We start from the raw sequence: 20363 nt of genomic DNA, 5'->3' as shown, positions 1-20363 counted from the left end.
AAAAATAAGACTTCTGCTTTCTCTTTCGGTCCAAAGTGCTGCTTTGTGATGACAAAGTGAAAGCAGAGTCAGCTTTAAAATGCCTTGACGTAAATGGGACACATTTTAGAAGGTACTGCTACCTCATCATAGGAGTGATTTGACTTAAGAGCTTTGAGATACAAGCCATCCCTCTTGTCTTTAGTTTCGAGCAGAAATTTGAGTTTTGGGTGTTCAATGGTGGCAGTGTAACTTCAGAACACGTATCAACTACCACCCAAAAAAAAAAAAAAAAAAAAAAAAAAAAAAAAAAGGAGCACAATGTCAATGGAAATTAAAGCATGACATCATGATGCACACAGTTGAACTCTTACCATTTAATGTCATTGTTTTCGTACTGTATGTTTTTTGATAAAATGTTTCCTTCTTAAACAACAAAAAAGGTTTGCTGGTGTTTTTGGTGGTGATAGGACTGTCACTTCATTGTTTCATTCATTTATAGCTGTATTCCGAATTTGCGCGAATAATCTTCTGCAATTTTACTATTAACTTGATGTATTTTTTTAAATTATTGTTTTTCCACACAAATTTGATGAATTGTTCCAGGCTTTTCACTTTTTAGATGTATTTATCTTTTCCACCCCCCCACCCATAATTGTATGCATCTTATGACCTTTATTATAAATATGCATTTTTGCATGCATTTTATATACGTTGTCAAATTACTAATGTTGACTAAAATTTGACTTTTTCAAACACAATTCAATTTTTACAGTGTTTTTTTTTTAAAACTTTCAGATTTTTAAAAAAATATAATTCATCTGTAATGAACTAATGACAATTTCAGACTATTAGCATAAATTTGATGGACATTTTCAAACAATGTATTTTTCCACAAATGTCATGAATTTGTTCACTTTTATTTGATTTTTGCCCTTCCTCCCCACCAAATTGTAAGCCTGCATCCAACAGAAGGCATGCGAGTATTTGCTTAGTGAATCAAATGATTAAAACATATTTAAAGTATCTTTTCAGATGTTTTATCCTTTAAAAAAAATGGCATGCGAGAATGGAAGTGAAGTGGCTTTTAAGCCACTGTAACATCTACTTCACATTTCTCTGTGAAGAGAGTATGCCCTTGCCGGTCGCTCGCCATCATTCATCGCGGCGGGGAGGCCGGCGAGGCAACAAGGAGGCGCTCGGAACAGCTTCCAAGAGACAGAAAAAGAAGTGACGAGAGCCGTGAAAGAAAGCAGATAAGCGCCAGGAAGCGCATGCTAATCCCGCTCCGAAAGGCGCTCCGGGCGGGGAGGGAAGTGTCGAGGGATTGGACACGTCAGGTCCGGGAAGCCGGCGGGAACAAAGCGAGGGAGAAATGCGAGGGAGCAGTCATCTTACTGACGAAAAGAAAGAGAGCGTGGGAACCAGAAGGGGAGCGAAATCGTGGCTTGCTGACTTATTGAAGAATGTCTATGTTCGTGGACATGCTTAGCTGCACACTTGGGCCGTGATTCTAACACTGAGTGGTACCTCTACTTACGAAATCAATTGGTTCTGGAAGAAATTTCTTAACTCGAAAAGTTTGTAAGTAGAGACGCGTTTTCCATGTAAATGCCTTAATCTGTTCCAAGCCCCCCAAAATTCAGACCGAAATGTTTCCTAAAGCATAAAAATGCATCAAAATATGTAACAAATACATGTTCCAATTAGATTATTGCACAATAAATGAGAGTTGTCTATAAAGTAAAAAATAAAGAATAAAAATTATGGTCATTTAACTTTGAATTGCGTCCTCATCGTTTTTTGCCCTCTTTAGTTCATGTTCTCTCTTAGAAGTGGTTTTTGCCTGGTGTTTTGTACAGAACTGATCTGAGGACGTTTGCTTTTGTCGAAAGATACGACACTGAAGCAACGCAACTCTAAAAGAAATAATGGCCCCAAAAAATCTGCAATATACTGGAGGTGCGAAAGATGAACAACAATTTCGCGGGGGAGGCGGTGGGGCACTGTTGTATCTCATTCCTTTTACTGGACACTGGGTGGGAATGCTGTACCTAATGATGTGAGCCCCGAGAGTGACTCGGTGGAGCGTCAGTCAGGTTGAGTGACAGGTCGTGTACGAGACGGCGTAAACGGTGATTAGGAGCCAATTAGAGCAGGCCAAGATGACGAGTCAATTAGGCCCGATGTAGGTGGAGAGGGAGAAGATGAAAGACGGATTGGAGATTTCCGCGGACGGGAACGTCGTCATGAATTATTCACGAGCTCCGAGGCGGCATTCACGTTGAGGTCACGCCCAATGGGAACGTGGAAGCTTTCCCGACAAAACTTTCAAAGAAAACCACAATTCCAGACTCCGAAAGACCCAACTGGAGGCTGATTAATCCAAGAATGATGCTACCTTGTTTGGACCACCAAGATGTTTGCAGACTGTGAGGAGGTTCTGAGGTCTCGTCTCTTCATACAAAATTTTCGAGTTACGAAACGTCTCAACAAGAAAATATTGCCTCTTCTAACGAAAGAAACTTCAAGATACGAAAGGTAAAAATACTGTATGAGTTTCCTGAACGCAACATACTTATAGCTGCTCTGCCAATGGCTACTACAGAGCATCATCCTGCCATCCCATTGGCTAAGAGGGACCTCTACCATACATGTCTGTGTGTGTCGATAGATAAATCGATAGATATGTGTCTATGCAGCGTCCTCGCCATTCGACCCTCGGGCCATGAGGTGTTTCAGACGATCGCTCACCATGCTGAAGTTTGCCTTGGACATTTTCGAAGGATTGTTAGAAGCCGACAAAAGCAATCGTCCTCGGATCAGTTCTTTACAAAACGCCAGGCAAAAAAACACTTTTGAGAGAGAACATGAACTAAAGAGGGCAAAAAACAACGAGGACGCAGTTAAACATTAAATGACCATAATTTTTATTCTTTATTCTGAGTTTTTTTACACTATGCAAAACTCTCATTTATTGCGCAATAATCTAATTGTTACATATTTTGATGCATTTTTATGCTTCAGGAAACATTTATGTCTGAATTTTGGGGGGCTTGGAACGGATTAGGGTATTTACATGGAAACGCGTCTCACAAAATTTTCTAGTTAAGAAATTTCTTCCAGAACCAATTCATTTCGTAAGTAGAGGTACCACTGTACCGCAAAATCATTATTAATCTGAATGCCATGTTTAGAGCGGTGGGAGCGCAGAGAATATATTGTAAAGAAAATCTTTGACCGACTTCCACTTTCAACGTCCAATGTTCAATTCACTTGTGTTAAGAGAGTTTTACAGCAAGCTTCAACTGGAAGTGACAAATAGCTTGAAGCGAGCGCGCTCTCTTGCAGAGAGAACTGTACAAACTCGTCTTCTTTTGGCTTCCTAAAAGTGATATTACACAACAGTCAACCATTTTTTTTTTTTTGACAGCATGCGAGAAGAAGCAAGAAGGAATGCTTGAAAAACTTTTTCAATAGATTTAAGTATGTTTTTAAAAGTTACAATGTGCTTAAAGCAAGTGGGAGGGGTAAAACTATTTAAAAAAAAGGGGGGGGGGGATTTCATCAATTTATATTGCAGATTTTTCCCAAATGGGTGTTCACCTCAGAAGCAGATTATGCGCGAGTGTATACTCGCACGTACGCGTCCACTCATCAACATGCGCGCCTAAGTGTGCAGCTGCACTAATCAACCCGTTGTGCCGCATACTCTTGTTGGATGATTAATTTGTGCACTTGTCGCGCATACGTGCTCATTTACAAACCTACATACAGGTGCATCTCATTAAAATTTGAATCTCGGAGAAAACTTCACTGATGTCAATCGTTCAATTTCAAAAGTGAAACTGGAGGATACAGATTCATTCGACCTATGACGGCCAACTCCAGCAAATGGTAACATTGATTGAAAATCATGATGATTGTTTTTTTTAACTATGCAATATTACAAAAATTACGTTCATTTTCAAAAAGTGATTTGATTGTTTTGATTGTAAGCCAAGGTAACACTCTCTTGAGTTGACACTGTAATAGAGATACTCGAGTACATCACCGATAACATAAAGGTGACACAACGTCTTTGAAATCCTGTTTCAACAGGTGAAACACACCCAACACTTTTTGCAAACGCACAAACAAATCTTGATCGGACAGGCTTGCATTAACGGAGTCAAACTGTTTTTTTCCCCTCCACTGGAAAGTCAAAAAAAAAAAAAAAAGTAGTTATCGCTCAGTTAACCAAGACGCGGTGCTGCTGCCAAGTAAGAATCTTTGCTTTGTTTAGCTAAGCGGCTCCGTGCTATTTGATGGAGGGGGGAAAAAAATGGATTAAGCACTGCGTGAATGTGTGTCACACCACTTTGATGAATGTTTTAGACGGCGTGAGCCAAGTTGAACGCCACAGCGACCGCACACGCGCAAACCAATGTGCACGCTCGCATACAAACAGAATATTTGTGGGTCTCAGACATGAGCGTACGTGCAGCCAGCTGCTGTATTATTATCATTGTTATGATTAAGAAGACGTTTTGGACTTGGGGGGGGGGGGGGGCACAAATTGGATATGGTTCCAGCATGTGTTCCAGGAGTGGACCACAAGGACGAGCTGGCGCTTCCCGCTGTTCCAGAGTCTCTGACGCCACGTGAGCTTCCATAAATTGTCCTTCCCGAGATGCGAGTTCACCTCCGGATCACAAGCTCGGGCAGCAGCAACCTTCTGCGGCATTAGCATTTCAAAAGGGGGGGGGGTGGAGAATGGGGGCAGCTGATTTGTTCAAGTGCGTTAGTGGTCAAAGCACTGAAGTTTCATTGTGTTTTTCACCTTGGGGGTAACACCAGGCTGCTGCGCACGCACACACAGAGCAGTCAATAATAATCATTAAAGATGCGCTGAACAGGGCTCTCACACCCCCCAACAAAGTCACAGAGGGCGGACAGAATTTGGGAGGGGCGCCTGATGGGGAATTTGATCAGAGTACTGAGAACCACTGCGATGTCGTTTCGCATTTGCTGCACTGCTGTAGCGTGGATTTTTAATCGGAATCAGAATCATCTTTACTAGCCAAGTATGTAGAACACACAAGGAATTTGTCTCCGGTAGTACAAGCTACACAAGCATCATCAATAACAAGCAACTACGATAAACATGGACATGACAAATAAGGATGGAACGATGTTCCGTAATGTAACGGTACCGTTGTGCGGTAGTACCGCCCAAGGACAGCTGTGAGACAATGTGCAAAGTATTAAGCAGAGCTAAAGTGATCAGTGGTAGAATCCAATCCTATGACAGTTGTGCAGTTGGTGCAGATAATCGTTGCACCATTGTAAAGTAACCAGTAGCGGTATTTGTAGAGCAAGTTTTAGTGTGCAATTGTACAGAAGTCCTTGAGACCTTTAAAGTGTCTGGTGCTGCGGAATATAGATCAGTGACAATGGTTCAAGTAAGGACAGAGCTGGAGCTACAATGATTATTCCGGTAATTCTGTTCCACAGAGGTGTGCAAAATTGCAAAGAGACACTATTCAGGTAGATTTGGGTTACTGTTTAGGGAGTTCATGGCTAGAGGGACGAAGCTGTTTGAATGTCTGCTGGATTTGGTGCGCATGGATCAGTCGCGCTTGCCTGAGGGACGTAGCTGGAAAAGGTGGTGGGCAGGGTGTGGGGGGTCCAGTAGGATTTATGGGCATCAGCCTTAACAGGCCCTAAGATGAACGAAACACCAACAAATAAAGTAGACACAAGAGTTTGTGGGTTTGTGTAAAGGACATCGCTGCCTACCTTCGTCAAGACCCGACGAGGAGGCATGGGACGCAATTTTGTAGCCTGTTCACTATCGTAGCTCACTTGTACCATTTTAAAATGCTTCTCTCGGCCATCCAGATTGCCATTCTTTGCGAGTGCCATCGGTGAATTGTCCACGAAACGCACTTTGCCTGATAATACTAATAATAAATGCTGACATCGCAACAGATTTGATTGCAAGCTGCAACACAAATGTTTGTTTTTTTTATTTCCTCTCCACCCCGCGCGATCGACTTGGGATCAATCCGCGAGCTACCGGTCGATCGTGATCGACGTAATGGGAACCCCTTTCTTACAGCAATGAATGGTACGAATTAAAGGCAGAACAATTGACTTTTTGCCAAATACTTTGTCCTTCAGCATTTGTTGAACAGAGAGTAAAAATGGCAAAAATCAAGCTGAGCCTGTGGGCAATTCCATGCCAATTTCATTCGACAGCTGCGGGCCATCGACGAAAAATGACAAACTCATGGGATGGATTTTTCTGCTCCATTTTTTTCCAAATATGCAATAGGAAATCAGAATATCATGTTCAGACTAGTGGGTGCACGAATTGCAAATATTTTTTTTCTTGATATCCACTAAGTAAAATTGTAAGTAATTAAGTGCAAATAATATCAACAACAATAAAACAACCGGACCATAACCTGTTCCAGAAGGCTGTTCGAAAAGCGATTTGTTCGAAATCTGAAACTCTTTTATTGGCCCATGATTAGGGGCTAAACCACTATGCAGAAATAACAAAAAACAGTCAGATTTGCGTAAATGACAACTGCTCACAATGAACGATGAAAGGAAGCCGAGAGGAGTCGAGTGGCGTATTTGGGTTTGCTCAGTTTGGTCGAAAACCGGTTTTCGGTCGTAATCCGAGGCGTAAAAATCTCAAATTTTCTGGTAGAAATCCGATTTGGTCGATAACAGAGATGTTCAAAAACGAGTTTTAACTGAACTTGTAACGAATACAGCCCCCCTTTTCAAATAAGCACACTTGTCAAAAGAGGTTTGAGCTCCTCACGGTAATGTCGGGAGACGACAATGAGAATGTGGACGGCTGGATGTGAAGGGCGGATACATTCCTCCTCGGGAAGCCGTCGGACATCAGCTTTGATTTCATGCGGCGTCAGAGATGGCGGCTGGTGAAAAACCTCCAATTTGCACACCACTCTTCTCCTCTGTCATCTCCTCCTCCTCCACGTCCTCCCCCACCAATCATAGCGGCTTAGCCACAGCGGATAACGACGCAAGATTGTCAGTAATGACGCTTCCGCCGGTTGCGGCGCTGACCAAACTTCCCGGAGCGTCTTGTTTCGCCGGTAATTACGAGGATGGCAGCGTGAGTGCCTGGAAAGAGAGGAGCGGACCTTCCTCTTGTGGTGACCTTTTCATGGAAAGGACTTGAAAGGCGGCCCGAACTGAAGTGAAGATGAACAAAGACGAGGTGGAAATGGGATGAGTTGCGAGATGCGAGCAAGGTGAAGTGTACAAGGAAAGGACAAAAGATGAGCTCTGAGAACGATTACATTCTATTTTCAATTTGTCATCTTCCATCTGTCGAGCATGTGTGGTTCAAATTTGGCAGCAATCAGTTCTCAAGTTATTACTTACTCCAAATGGAGCCTAAAATGGCCGTTTTCAAATCCCAAGGACAGACTTGTGTTTGTTTGTTTGTTTGTTTTTTAAGGCATGACTTGTTCAGACTTTTTGTGGGTCTGCTCATGGCAAATTTCATACAGCAAAAATCGTAAAAACATGTTTTGTGCACCTGGTCCAAGAATAACCCTAAACGAGTCACCTAAACGCAAAATGGAATGGAAGACTTCCTATCTTTTGCTGCATGTCTTTCTTGTCGGTCGACTCAAGAAATACAACGCCACCAAATTTAATTTTGCTAAATCATTCAGTTCGAAGGTAACATTATTCTGAAAATATGATTGCAGTTAAGTGGGCTGGGAACCAAACGAAAACACAGCAATGGCAGAATTTCTGGATATATGATGACAGAAACGTGTTGCTTTGGATTTCGTTTGTTGTTGCAATGAAACAAAGCGAGTGCATTTCATCATCAGTCTTCTAGCTGCATTTTAGTGCGTCCAAATGGACAATTAATGCGGCAATCGGCTTTAATGCCTCGCAGGGGGGAACCAGTAAACACCGTTTATGACCGCTCGCAATCACGGTGGACGGTTGAATTATGGGGGAGGGCGGGAAAGGAGGGGACAGGCGTCGATGCAGCAACCACCCAATCGTGGTTTCAACGTGGCTACGCTAACGAGCGTTAGCGACTGGCAGGCAGCAGACTGGCAACTCAACGTTTCCTCGTCAAGTGTACTGCTTTTTTACATAAATGCATAACTGTCCTGATAAACACGGTAAGCTAGTAGATTGCATGTCTACCTCACAGTTCTTGGGTTGGGGGTGGGAATCTCGTCTTTGGTCTTGCTGGTTTGAGTTAATATGTTCACTTCGAGACTAAATTGTCCACAGGTATGAATACATGTTTGTCTTCGGTCAGTTGTTTGTCTCTTTGTGTCCCGACATTGACTGGCGACTGGTCGGTCGTTTGTCTCCATGTCATTGTCAAGTGACCAGTCCATTGCGTCTCCCAAATTTGCCTTGACATTGACTGGTGACCAGTCCAGGTATGAGCAGTGTGGACAAGCTTTCTGGATAATGGATGGATAGTGATGAATCTCTTTTGTTTGATATTATATTAACAGGCTAACCAGCAGTACCATTTAAGCAGCACTTTGTTATCCTAACAGCATAGTTGCTCAGGCCATACTTAAAATTTTCAGAAAACAAGAAAAAAACTTTTCAAACACATTGGTATTTATTTTTTAATTGATTTGGAAACAGTGAGTCAAAAATGACTTGATCACTTATCACATTAGGCTCCCGAATTGTTAACACTCAAGATCGATGAGTGTTTTAAAAAGGACCAAACCAGGCTCTGCTAACCACCTACACACATTCCGCACCACGCTGCCTGCCAGCCTTACGCCTCTTTTCATACTTGAAGCAACAAAAATAGTTGTTGTGAGAGAAGCGCGACGACAGCGTCTTAAAAGCATCTCGAGTTAGCGCCGCCGCTAATGAACGCTAAGAGCCGCAGCTGTTAGATGACACAGGACAGGGTGGCCACACAGCTGCTTACCTCAGTCAACATTCGACACTTGTGAAAGTTAAATAGGAGTCACATCGTGCGACAACAACAAGCTGGCGTGGCTAGCATTCGCACATGTAGCTCAGGAATTCTTGGTGGAGGTTTTCCAGATGCACTCGAGCAGTTATCAAGCAAGGGTAGGGTTCCAACAAAGGGTTTCAAGGCAAGTGTATGGATTTCAACAATAGTTTCAGGCAGGGGTGTCAAACTCATTTCACATTGTGGGTCACGTACAGCCTCGGTCGATGTCAAGTGGGCCGGTGCATTAAAATTATACCATACTCTGCTATAAATAACCAAAATATAATGTCTTTCCTTTGTTTTGGTAGAAAGAAGAACATTAGTTCAGCCACCTTCATCATGCATCGTTTAACAAAGCCACCATCGGAATACGGCTTTGATGCTAATGCTATTTAGCGAGCAATTAGGTAGCTGGCTTTTACTGCGGAGTTGGGTCTGTCTCAGTTACAGACTGAGACTGCTGTTGTCTTCTTCTCTGATCAAAACAATGTTGTCTTCTACTCTGATCAAAACAGTGTTCTCCCTAGCGGATGATCAATGAATTGCAGCTTAAAAATACTCATTCCGTGTCTATTATGTATTTTTTCACTTTCAAATTACCCTGCGGGCCTGATCGAACCTCCTTGGGGGCCAGTTCCGGCCAGCGGGCCGTATGTTTGACACAGCTGGTTTAAGGCGTCAGAGGAAGGGTGAGGTTTTAAATTTGGGTTTCTAGCCAGAGTTCGGGTTTAAACTCGTGATTTTAATTCAGCGTTGGGGTCATTTTTAACAAGGGAAGTCCAGGTGTGACTTTGTGTGTGTGTGTTGACCTAGAGAAAACCCTAAAAGTGGCAGGGAGGCAGTTCCTTCCGTTGATCCTTCTTTTCATAAATCCTCGTTTTCTTCATCCTTCCTAGCTGCCATCTCTCCATACGTCCTTGGTTCTTTCCTTCATTCATTTGTTCCTCCATCTTTCCTTGCTCCCTTCCTTCCAGACAATCTTGCGTCCAACTCTCCTTGCATACAGCCTTGTTTCCTTGATCAATTTCTTGATGCAATCATACATACAGTATCTGCACATATCTTCATTCATCCTAGTCAGCTTCCTTCGGGTCGAGTCCTTGGTCCTTCCGTACATGCTCGTTTCCATTCTTGCATCTTTCCTACCTTCAATATTAGAATGTAAAAAGTGAACACGAGATGAAAGTTTGGACCACCTTGTATCGTATATTTGCGAAATATCTTGTAGATGGAGAGAGAAAATCTTCTTGAGAGGAACGGCGCTGCCATGGCAGTCGGCGCAGTCAATTAAGCTTAAGAGAGCACAAAGGATCTCCCCAAAAAGTCACTTTTGAAAAGAAGAAGAGGAAGAGGACTGAGGTGAACGGCGGTGTGGCGTTTCCAGGCTTCATTAGCATCCAGCTCACAAAGACGCGTCCTTGGCGTCACTTTGAAGTGGTCCCGGCGAGGAGCTTTTGAGCGCGCCGCAATCTCGCCGCCGTGACCGGCGCGGGATTAGCCAATCTCCCCCCCTAGAGAACGCCATTTCGGGCGCCATTTCCACGAGAATTTTGAATGTGTCAGCAGTCATGTTGCGGTCACGAGCCCGGCGGATTAACAAGACGACTCTTTTTTTTTTTTTTTTTTTCATCACCCCACCACAGAGGAAGGTTTACTGTATCTTGCTGACAGCACGCAAAAAAAAAAAAAAAAAAAAGCTCACGAGGGAAGGTCTTTGACATGAGACTTTTGTAATTTTTTGCCACAGATATCCCATTGTAATCAAATTTTCCACCAAATCAATGGCATTCGGGTAGCAATATAAAATTTTTGTCGTAAGTAAAATGTCCTTCAAATCAGATCAGATTTCGATGCACATGAAATTCCATTTCAGTTGATTTTGTTCATTCCACAGAATTGACGCAGTTTGTGTAAAAAAAAAAAAAAAAATGTATTGAGATTTCCCATTGCTTTTTTTTCCCCCCCCCCCAAATCAGAGCCGGAGTCATTAGTTTTTAAGTAGCTGTCAATACGGAGCCTCAATCCGATATCTTGGCAATGCATTCGGAAAAAAAAAGTGTTTTTTTTTTTTTTTTTTTTTAATTAAGGTATCCCAGCAGTACATGGCTCTCTAAGTCAGCAGTGATTCAAATCAAGGGGGTTTTCAAATCTCAGTACAGTCATGTTCCATGAAAAAAAAAAAAAATCTCTCTCTCCTGAATGTGGCTATATTTCTTGTATTTGGTCATTCTTTGCTCACAGCTTACTCCTGTTGCATTTAGTGAATGACCTTGAGCACAAAAAAAAAAGCTGGGCCAATATACACATAAAAAGAAGTAGATTTAGAAACGTAAGTTTATTTCAGGCAAGTTACAAAAAAAAGCAAAAGGACAATGACATTCAAATTCTGCCTTTTGAGTTTTGTTACCCTCCTGGGAAGAGTCTCGGCGGGCCAAAACACAACAAAGCGACCTTGGCAAAATATTTGCAGCTTGGGTGAACAAACTGCACCATGTTTCCAACATGTGGATAAATGCGTTATGAACAGACACCATGTATTTAGCCATGTTCAGCGCCACTGACTCCGCGATTGTCTTCCACTTGCCGTGTTTCGTGCCTCACGCACACGCGCACACAAGAAAGGAAAAACAATTCTGCTCAAGCTGACCGCTTCTTGTTAACTTGAAATAAACTCGCACAAGCAACAGCACAACATCCGAGAGCAACTCGGCGTTAACAATTTAGCGACTTGAGTTCAACTTTGGTTCACAAGGAAAAGTTGGCGTGCATTTTAGGTTCGTTTTGGAATTTTACCAGAAAGTCGAATATCTTGAGGGGCAATGATTAATCAAATCAAACTTATCAATAATTATCTTGATAATTAATTGATTGTTAGGAGACCTTGTTCAAATCCTTGAAATTTCAGCCTCTCAGCAGTAAATATTTTCTGATTTCTGTCAACGTCTGTGAAAGCAGACAGATCATCTTTATGTTGAATCACAAAAAACAAAACAAAAAAAAAACATTTGTCAACATCTGCTTTTACTTTGGAAAACAATGATCAACATTTTCTGATAAGGCTTGCGGACCAAAACCCAGATCTTGATTTAGGTTTGTGCACTGTCCATTTAAATAACGGTCTATTTTTGAAGAAAAGGGTGGAAATTAAATCTTCCTTTTAGCCGATTCAACAAAATAAGAGAGCCATCGATTATAAACAATCATTTGTTGCTCGCCCTCCAATAGCCGCCGGAGCTTTTTTTTTCAAGTTGTGTGTGTGTGTGTGTGTGTGTGTGTGTGTGTGTGTGTGTGTGTGTGTGTGTGTGTGTGTGTGTGTGTGTGTGTGTGTGTGTAAACCTGCATTGAGCATGTGTGCCGCTGAAGTCCAAACCTCGAGGGGAGGACAATGACGACTTTGAGGAGTCATAAGGCTCACGTGGCTTCACAACAACCAGCTCTTCTTAATAAAGCCTCCGGCTATATGCCTCACCCCAATTACACATCTGACACCTCCTTCTGTCAGTCCCACCGCAATAACCTCCTTCCAGCTGTCCACTTCCCAGCTCCTCTCATCATCATCGTCATCATCATCATCATCAGCTCAACAACACCGCCGCCACGATGTCACAATAATTAATTGATTAATTAATAGCTGTCTGACAGTGTCAATCAAAAGTGAGCAGTATCAACTTTGAGTTAGGGTGTCCACCGATCCTATTAAATTACGAGAGTGAAGGCCTCAATTACCCAACGAGTGACACTTAATCTTTAGTCCGTTATTAAAATGCCACACGCATCCATCCGTGCATTTCCTTCCACGTAGCCGGCGTCGGGTCACCCAGACTTCCTTCTCACCAGCCACTTAGTCCAGCTCTTCCAGGGTAATAATCCGACGGCGTACCCAGATCAGGCACAAGACCGTTACTGTATCCAAATTCATAATCCGGTTCCTCCGAAGGTGGCATTTTCATCCGTATTGTATCACCTCCAGTGGGACGAGACCGCACGTGGTGTCCAAATTCATATGAACCCTCTGGGAGAAAGACGCAAACATCACTGCTCCTCCTGAATCTGAGGTTTGATTTCCCGACGGACCCTCCTCTCCGGCACCCCCGAATTGACCTTAACGGGGGGGACTGAGGAGTGCAAAGTGCTTGCGAACGTCACATGACCAAACCCAGAAAACTGGTGAACTGTGATTGGTCATTACCCGAGCCCTTAGGCTGTGATGTAATTTTCAGTCGGCTCTTCCACTCCCGCACAGGCACAACTTCAAAAGATATGCTTGGGAATGGAAACATGGTAGGTGAATCTGTGCTCCATCGATGTGTACCCCCCCACGCCTCCCCCCAAAAAAAGTACAGACTTTGGTGCCCATGGCGACCAAACTACCTTAAAAAGCCTTCAATTTGATTTCCTTAAAGCGCTTTATAAATCCAGAATCTTGGCTCAGATGTGATGTCCGTAATAAAATGAGTGAGCTTCCAGTTGCAGAAATGTCGCTAGATTGATGTCTTCTTTGTGTGTGTGACTCTGTTATCAGAGTAAAGCAGCGCTGAAGGTCACAGCAGGCGGCATGCAGCCCGCCATCTGCTTTCCATCATCCCGCGGGGCGGCCTGTCATTGGCGCTCACTGACCCGTCAATGGGCCGTAAGGACTGGTCGTACGGGTCCGTTGTTACTGTGTACGCATGCATAGTGGAAAGCCGTTTGAGTATTTTTTCAGATATCTTTTGACATCCATCCTAAGGATCGCGTACTAGTGGGCTATTTCTCCTCCCTAGTAAGACAATAGTGCCACCTATGGTCTATTAGTCCCACTTTGAGCTTGATAACAAGGATACTGGAAAACATGCTCAAACTGGTGTGATATCCTTGATATCCAGCTGAAGGTCAGCGTACGAGTACGCTTTTCGTCCTCACCAGTGAGACAATTTGGCGCACTAGTAGAACGCCGGCGTGAACAAAACGCGGCAGAATGACAAGGACATTTCACTTAGAATTCCCACTGAGCAAACCCGCGACATAATAAATTCGCCGATCCTCGTGAGGATAAAGCAGTTTGATAATAGATGGATGTGATACCATGAGGCAAACTTCATTTCCGATGCCATTAAAGAGTGTTCAGGACACTGTAAAATGAAAAAAGAAAAGGTGTCCCCACTGCCCCAAAGATGACAAGTTTCATTCTTTCTAGATATTTTTGATTTTGTCAACGTGATTTTTTTTTCCCAAGCTAAATTCTTTTCTCGAAAACAATCATATACGTACAGTCAGTTTTTGTCTGAGGAAATAACGTGATATATTACAGTGATCCCCCGCTATATCGCGTTTCATTTATCGCGGCTTCACTACGTTGTTTTTTTTTCCCCCCCAAAGTACTATATTCAGAAAAAAAATCCCGAATGACTCAAAGGTTTTGTACATAGCTGTAAGAATGATTGATTCCCGGTGCCGACATCGACCAATGACAGCACAAGTGGATTTATCCCATGAGGTGATTGGTTGGATGCCCAGCCCAGCACCTTCCATTGTGTTTCATCACGTAGTTGACTCTGATCAGTGTCTTGTCAGCTGTGTACTCTCGGATCAGTGTCTCTTCACCCACATACACTTATAGGAAAATTCCTAGTGGGGAGCCAACGCTCCATCGCGGTTTTTCACTTATCGCAGCAGGGTCCCGGGCCCCATTAACCGCGATAAGTGAGGGAAAAATGGATACAACCAGAAAATTGGGAAAGATATTGAACATAAACTTATATAGTCGAATCTTTTTTTTAAACAATCATATAAGAATACCTACTACAGTGAAACGCCTCTACAACGAAACCTACATGGGCGAAAATACCCCCTCCTTAGTGTGAAAAAATGTCCATGCATGAAAGCCATTCCCACTGTTCTGCTCCCCCTACAAATATTAATAATTTTAAAAAATATAATTATTCCAGGAACGTAAATACTTTTTTTCCCAGAAAATAAATTACTCTTTTTTTTTTCCAAAATTGTTTTTCCCTTTTCCCTGTTCCGAATGTTCCTTTGGTATAATGGAAATCAAGATGAAAAAAAGGTTTATTTAAAAAGTACAAAACAAGCTATGCTGACCCTCTCTCTGAGTTCGGTGTCCTCTTTTTTTTTTTTCCCTCGGACCCTCTCTCTGAGTTCGGTGTCCTCTTTTTTTTTCCCCTCTGCTGTTTTTATCAGATTTGAACAACATACAGCAAATTGCGTGTCTCCAAAGCAGCGTGAGCTGTTATTTTTTTTTTCTTCTTTTTAATGCATCTTAGTTAGCGAGCACAAAGAGGATCAGTGTAGCGTACCAACACCGCGCTCAGCAAATCAAACATTCCACCAGCGCTAATTACACAAAATCCGCTTTTAAAATGCAATCACAGCGTACCTTAGCTCGGCTCAGCATCCATCCATCCTCTGAGGGGGCCACAACATGAAGAGGCTCTGCAACGATGAGCTCCAATGGTCCTGTGGAGGAACAACAACTTGAGGTCAGCGAGTCCTTTAAAAAGAGGATGTTGTCGTTGTTGCAGTTGTGTCAATAGACAGCAGCAGTTAAGCCCGACGAAAGCCTGAAGACCGAATAAGACTTGACTGACGATTGCAAAAAAAATAATAATAATACTAAAAGTACATTTGGCTACTCTTGGTCACACACAATGGCTGGACAATTAATCAAATTCAAATCTTACATCACAACATAGTAGAATGCAATTTTCAGATCACAAAGGCTTAAATTTTGAGAAAAAAAGATAAATAAAAATAAAAATGCATGATCAGTGGATTATGTTTTTTACATACGTGTATATTGTGTTCATTTATTTATATTGTGTGTAATACGCATGCGGCCATTACCGGTTTGATGGTTTACTGTGGTTTTAAAAAGTCACATTTCAAGAATCACGAACACTGACTTTCACCCCCTTTGTTCTTTTTTCCAGGGGATATCGAAGCAGGATTCAATATGATTGACTGCTTGCAGAATTGAGTCAAGAAAACGCCTCTTTGAAGTTAATTGGTTCCAATTAACTTTTTGGGGGATTTTCCTTCTCAGAAAGCAGAGAAAGGAGGAAGCAAGACGATAAACAGACTGTGCAAACACCAAATGTCTTTTCTTGTTCTACCTACCTACCTACAGTACTAGTTAGTCCCAAGGAGGCAGAGAAAGGAGGAAGCAAGACGATAAACAGACTGACAGACAGACACCAAATGTCTTGTCTTTTCTTGTTCTACCTACCTACATACCTACATACATACATTGTGCCAGCGAGTACTAGTTAGTCCCAAGGAGAACATAACTCAACTCAACTCAACTGTATTTATAGAGCACTTTCAAACAGCCATCGCTGCATACAAAGTGCTGTACATGAAGCAAATTAACATATACAACAAACAGTAAAGCAAATCGGTAATAAAAACAGTAGACAAACATCAGTAAACATAAGCAGCCCAGGGTCAGTTCTGGGACACCGCAACATTTATTTTATTTATGATTAACATGGTACGCATTTTGTCTGTACCAATTGTTTAATATTTTGTTCCAAAATAAAAATGATTGCTGCAATGGGGATTTTTTTTTCTTATTTCAGTACGTAAGGAACACAGTGCATGTTTACATATCATAGTTTAAAATGAAAAATTGAAGAGATTAAAGCCACCGATTTGTTTGCATCAGTGTCGTAATTTGACGATTTCTTTTATCAGATGAAGCGATTAATCGCATAATCTCTCACCCTTTGGGGGCCGCACACGTCCAATATTGCAATTACAAAGCCTTTATCGCCTTAGATTTGACATTTTTCTGGAACATTCTCAATGGGAAATATTGTGTCTTGGAACAAATCAAATTGATGAACCCAAGAGCTACTGTAATTTCTCCATTTTGGAGGTGGGGGGGTAGTAGTGGGGGTTACATTTGAAAAATGCGAGCAGCAGCCATCGCGGAGGCACATATGGGTGACAAACTTCCATTAACCTTTTTGAGGGAGACGACGACGGGAGCAGTGAGTCACTTGGAGGTTCTGACCTCAACAGGAGCCAATTTCAAGTAGCAGCGGCCGGAGGAGCGCCATTGTCCCGATTAGCGAGCGCCGGCTGCTCGCCACATGCCCATGGCGCCGTGCTTCATGTTTCAAAAAAACCAACAAAAACGACAAAGGCCCACCTGCTGGGATGTGTGATTGGAGGGCGGACAGCTTTTTGTAAAATATCACTAAACCCCACACAAGAAAAAAAAAAAAAACCTCCACAAGCACACACACTTTGCAGTTGCACCCACAGCAACGTCAATGATACAATACAATATGAAAAAAAAGTAGCATTGTTTCCGCAATATATGACTGTATATTGGGGGCAAGGGGGATCTTAAGTCATTAAAAAAAAAAAAAAAGGCAATTAAGGTCCCCTTTTTCACCCCCAAGAAAAAAAAGTCTCAGTATTTCCAAAGAGAAAAAGTCACATTTTGTCAAGTCAGGTTGCGTTTTCTAATCTACAAATTAAAAATTGCTATTTCAGTCCTGAAGCTATTTTACTCTATTTGATGACATGACAAATCATCCTCATAAAAAAAAAAAAAAAAAAAATGACTGTGGACGGAGTCAATCTTATTATAAAATGTGATCTTTAAGAAAAAAGGTGTGGTGAGGTGCTCGATTGGAGGGAAGACACCACATGACAAAACATCACAGCAAATTAATGAATCTCCACAAGTTCTCACACGTGCAGTGCAAACACAGCAGCAGCCGAGCAAAAAAAAAAAATAAAGCAGCGGCATCAAAAGGGAAATCAAGTCAAACATTTTCTTTCAATATTATGTTCCATGCACCCCGACTTGTCCAAACACGCCATTCTGATGAACATTGCGTTCGTAGAAGATGAAGAAAATGGCAAAACCCATCCGTTTCTGTCCATCTCAGAGAGCGGCCATTTTGCTGTCGACTGAAAATGACATCACGGGACTCAAGTAAAAACCAATCACGGCTCACCTGTCGTCTGGGTTTTTGGCATGTGATGTTTGCAATATGAATCCAAAAACTGTGTTTAGACTTAGCCGCATAGAACATTTTTGTCCTGTCTTCCCCTTGAAGCTTTGACTCGAATAAAGATCTCTAGGCTTCACGATGAACTATGATTAAATAATGTCATAGGAGAAATATTTGATTGCCCCCACGCCCCAAGAAAGTCATTTTCTCCTTTGGGAAAAAAACAAAACTCGTAGTCCAATGAAACACAACTGCTCACATTCGTAGAAATGCCTTGAAACTTTTTCAAAGATTTCGATTCCTATTTATTTTTATTTTTTTGGGTGGGGGGGGGCGGATAAAAGGCTTGTTGGATGATTCATTAGAAGGCAGACCGTGGCGGGATCAACCTCCAAATGACAAGAAGCTTCTGGATGTGGCGACTTGACTTTCCACTCAACGGCGAAGCACATGGAGCCGATTTTGTATGTACGAGCTTTGTAGCGGAACCAAGAAGCGCTTCGCCGACTTGGACCCACCGGGATTCGCTCCCACTCTTCATCCATCACGGCTCGGTTCTGTGTCATCTCGACATCCCCCCCCCAGAAAGCTTCCAAAACCGCAACTTGGAAGCACAGCAAAGGAGGGAGGAATTGGAGCAGAGATTTGCTTGATTAGATCCGGATGTTTTACTCCGAAGCTAGTGGTCACGTGACCTCGCCTCGTCAGCTGACTTTTGCAACGGAGCCACTGATCGGGTTACACGTTGCGGTGGACTCGCTGAAGTCCCTTGTACGAAAAAAAGGCACCGTTGGCATTGTATCCTCTTAGACGCTATTCACAGTCGACAACGAAACGATCCTGGCAGGACGACCGTCATGTGAGATCAGCCTTGCAGCAGGTCTGATGGTGGATCTTTTGGAGACAATTCTACACAATTCCATTATACCACTAAATTGCCTTTTACTCATTCGCCGGCAGAATACAGTGAATCCCATTAATTGCGAGAGATAGGTTTGAAACCCACTGGCGAAAAGAGAAAATCTGCAAGATAGAAGAACCATACTTTTTTTTTTTTTTTACACTTATAGCCCTTACACTCCCACATGCTTTAAACACATTTAAACATCACGAAACACGCTACATTTACTTCCGATGGAAGCACTTTGATACCGTACTTTTCAGACCATAAGGCGCATTTAAAAATCCTTCAATTTTCTGAAAAATCAGAACCGAGACAAAACGTTTGGATCATGGTGAGCGCATTGACTTGTTGACATCTTTTGAACTGTCAACCAAGATAGCATCTAGCATTAGCCAAAGGAATATTACAACCACCAGTCACTCGAGTGACTAGCAATGATCAAACATTTTTTTTTCTCCATCTGTCGGCGGACCCCCTTCGACGCTCCGAGCGACCCCCGCGTCGTTGTGCAGCGAAGAAAAGCAAGCGAGACACGTGCCGCTACCTGATATTTCATGTCCGGTCTCTGAATTTAGCATAATAGTGCTATCAAATCAAAAAACATATGGTACAATTAGAATAAACTATTTCACATAAAATGCTTCACAAAGATAACCTGAAGTGCCTTACATAAGAAAATGTATTAAATTAAGTCGTTCGTTGAAGAATACGGTAAGTCTAATGGTTTGAAAACTACGGTAGTTTGGCATTAAAATATCTCTTTTGTGAGAACAGTTTTGGAACTTTTTTGCCATCTCTTATATTCAGTGAGGTCTGCAGTCCAAAACAAGAGGAAAGTGATGTGCAATTCTCGTTTATTGTCTCTTTGCTTATGTTCCTTCCTTCCTTCCTTCCGCTTCCCAAGAACGCCAGTCAGCGGAATTCTTGTAAACGTCGGCTCGTAAAACCTGCCGGAAAAGCGTGTGTGGCATGAAGCCAACTGACCATGTCATCACCTGGCGATGTCCAGGAAACATCCAAACAAACTCTGTACATTCCTTGCTCGGGCCATCAGGAGTCTACCTAAGCTAACAGCTGTCGTTTTGCGCCATCAACGACAACAAAATCTTCTTTTTGAGGGTTTCCAGGAGCCTCCCCCCACCCCCCCAATCCTTCGCCACCTCACGGGAAGTCTCTCCAGCTGAACCTCGCCATCCCGACAATAGTCCCCTTCCTCCCCTCCCTCACTCTCCCTTCCTCCCAGCGGCGCGGCGCTAACCCATTTATTCATTTCCCCTTCAGTAGGCTGTGACACACGAGGTGTCGGGAAGCCTTGTTCCCGCCACGGAAAGTGTAAGAGGAGGAGTGGGGGTGCGGGGGTTGGGGGGGAGGGATCGTCGGAATTAGCATAGCGTAATTACAAGACGCGGACCGTCATTTGGCCCAGAGCTTCCCCCGTGCCGTTGACGGCCACTCCATGATAGCCGAGATGAATGTCGGAATTCAGGCTGTTAGTTTAACTGATGGTGCATTTGGGGCTTTA

General features: G+C 42.7%; 1 protein-coding gene across 2 annotated transcripts in view; it reads right to left on the bottom strand.

Annotated features, from left to right (window-relative positions):
• Positions 1-20363, bottom strand: part of sema6cb (semaphorin 6Cb) — a 94722-nt gene that overhangs the window by 62220 nt on the left and 12139 nt on the right. For both annotated transcript variants that reach the window (XM_019863786.1, XM_019863787.1), the window contains exon 2: positions 15345-15424. The gene's annotated coding sequence lies outside the window, so the exon portion shown is untranslated. The remainder of the gene's footprint in view (positions 1-15344; positions 15425-20363) is intronic.

The sequence above is a fragment of the Hippocampus comes genome, unplaced genomic scaffold, assembly GCF_001891065.2.
Source record: "Hippocampus comes isolate QL1 unplaced genomic scaffold, H_comes_QL1_v1.1 scaffold249, whole genome shotgun sequence".
NCBI lineage: Eukaryota > Metazoa > Chordata > Actinopteri > Syngnathiformes > Syngnathidae > Hippocampus > Hippocampus comes.
This window is presented reverse-complemented; position numbering and strand designations above follow the sequence as displayed.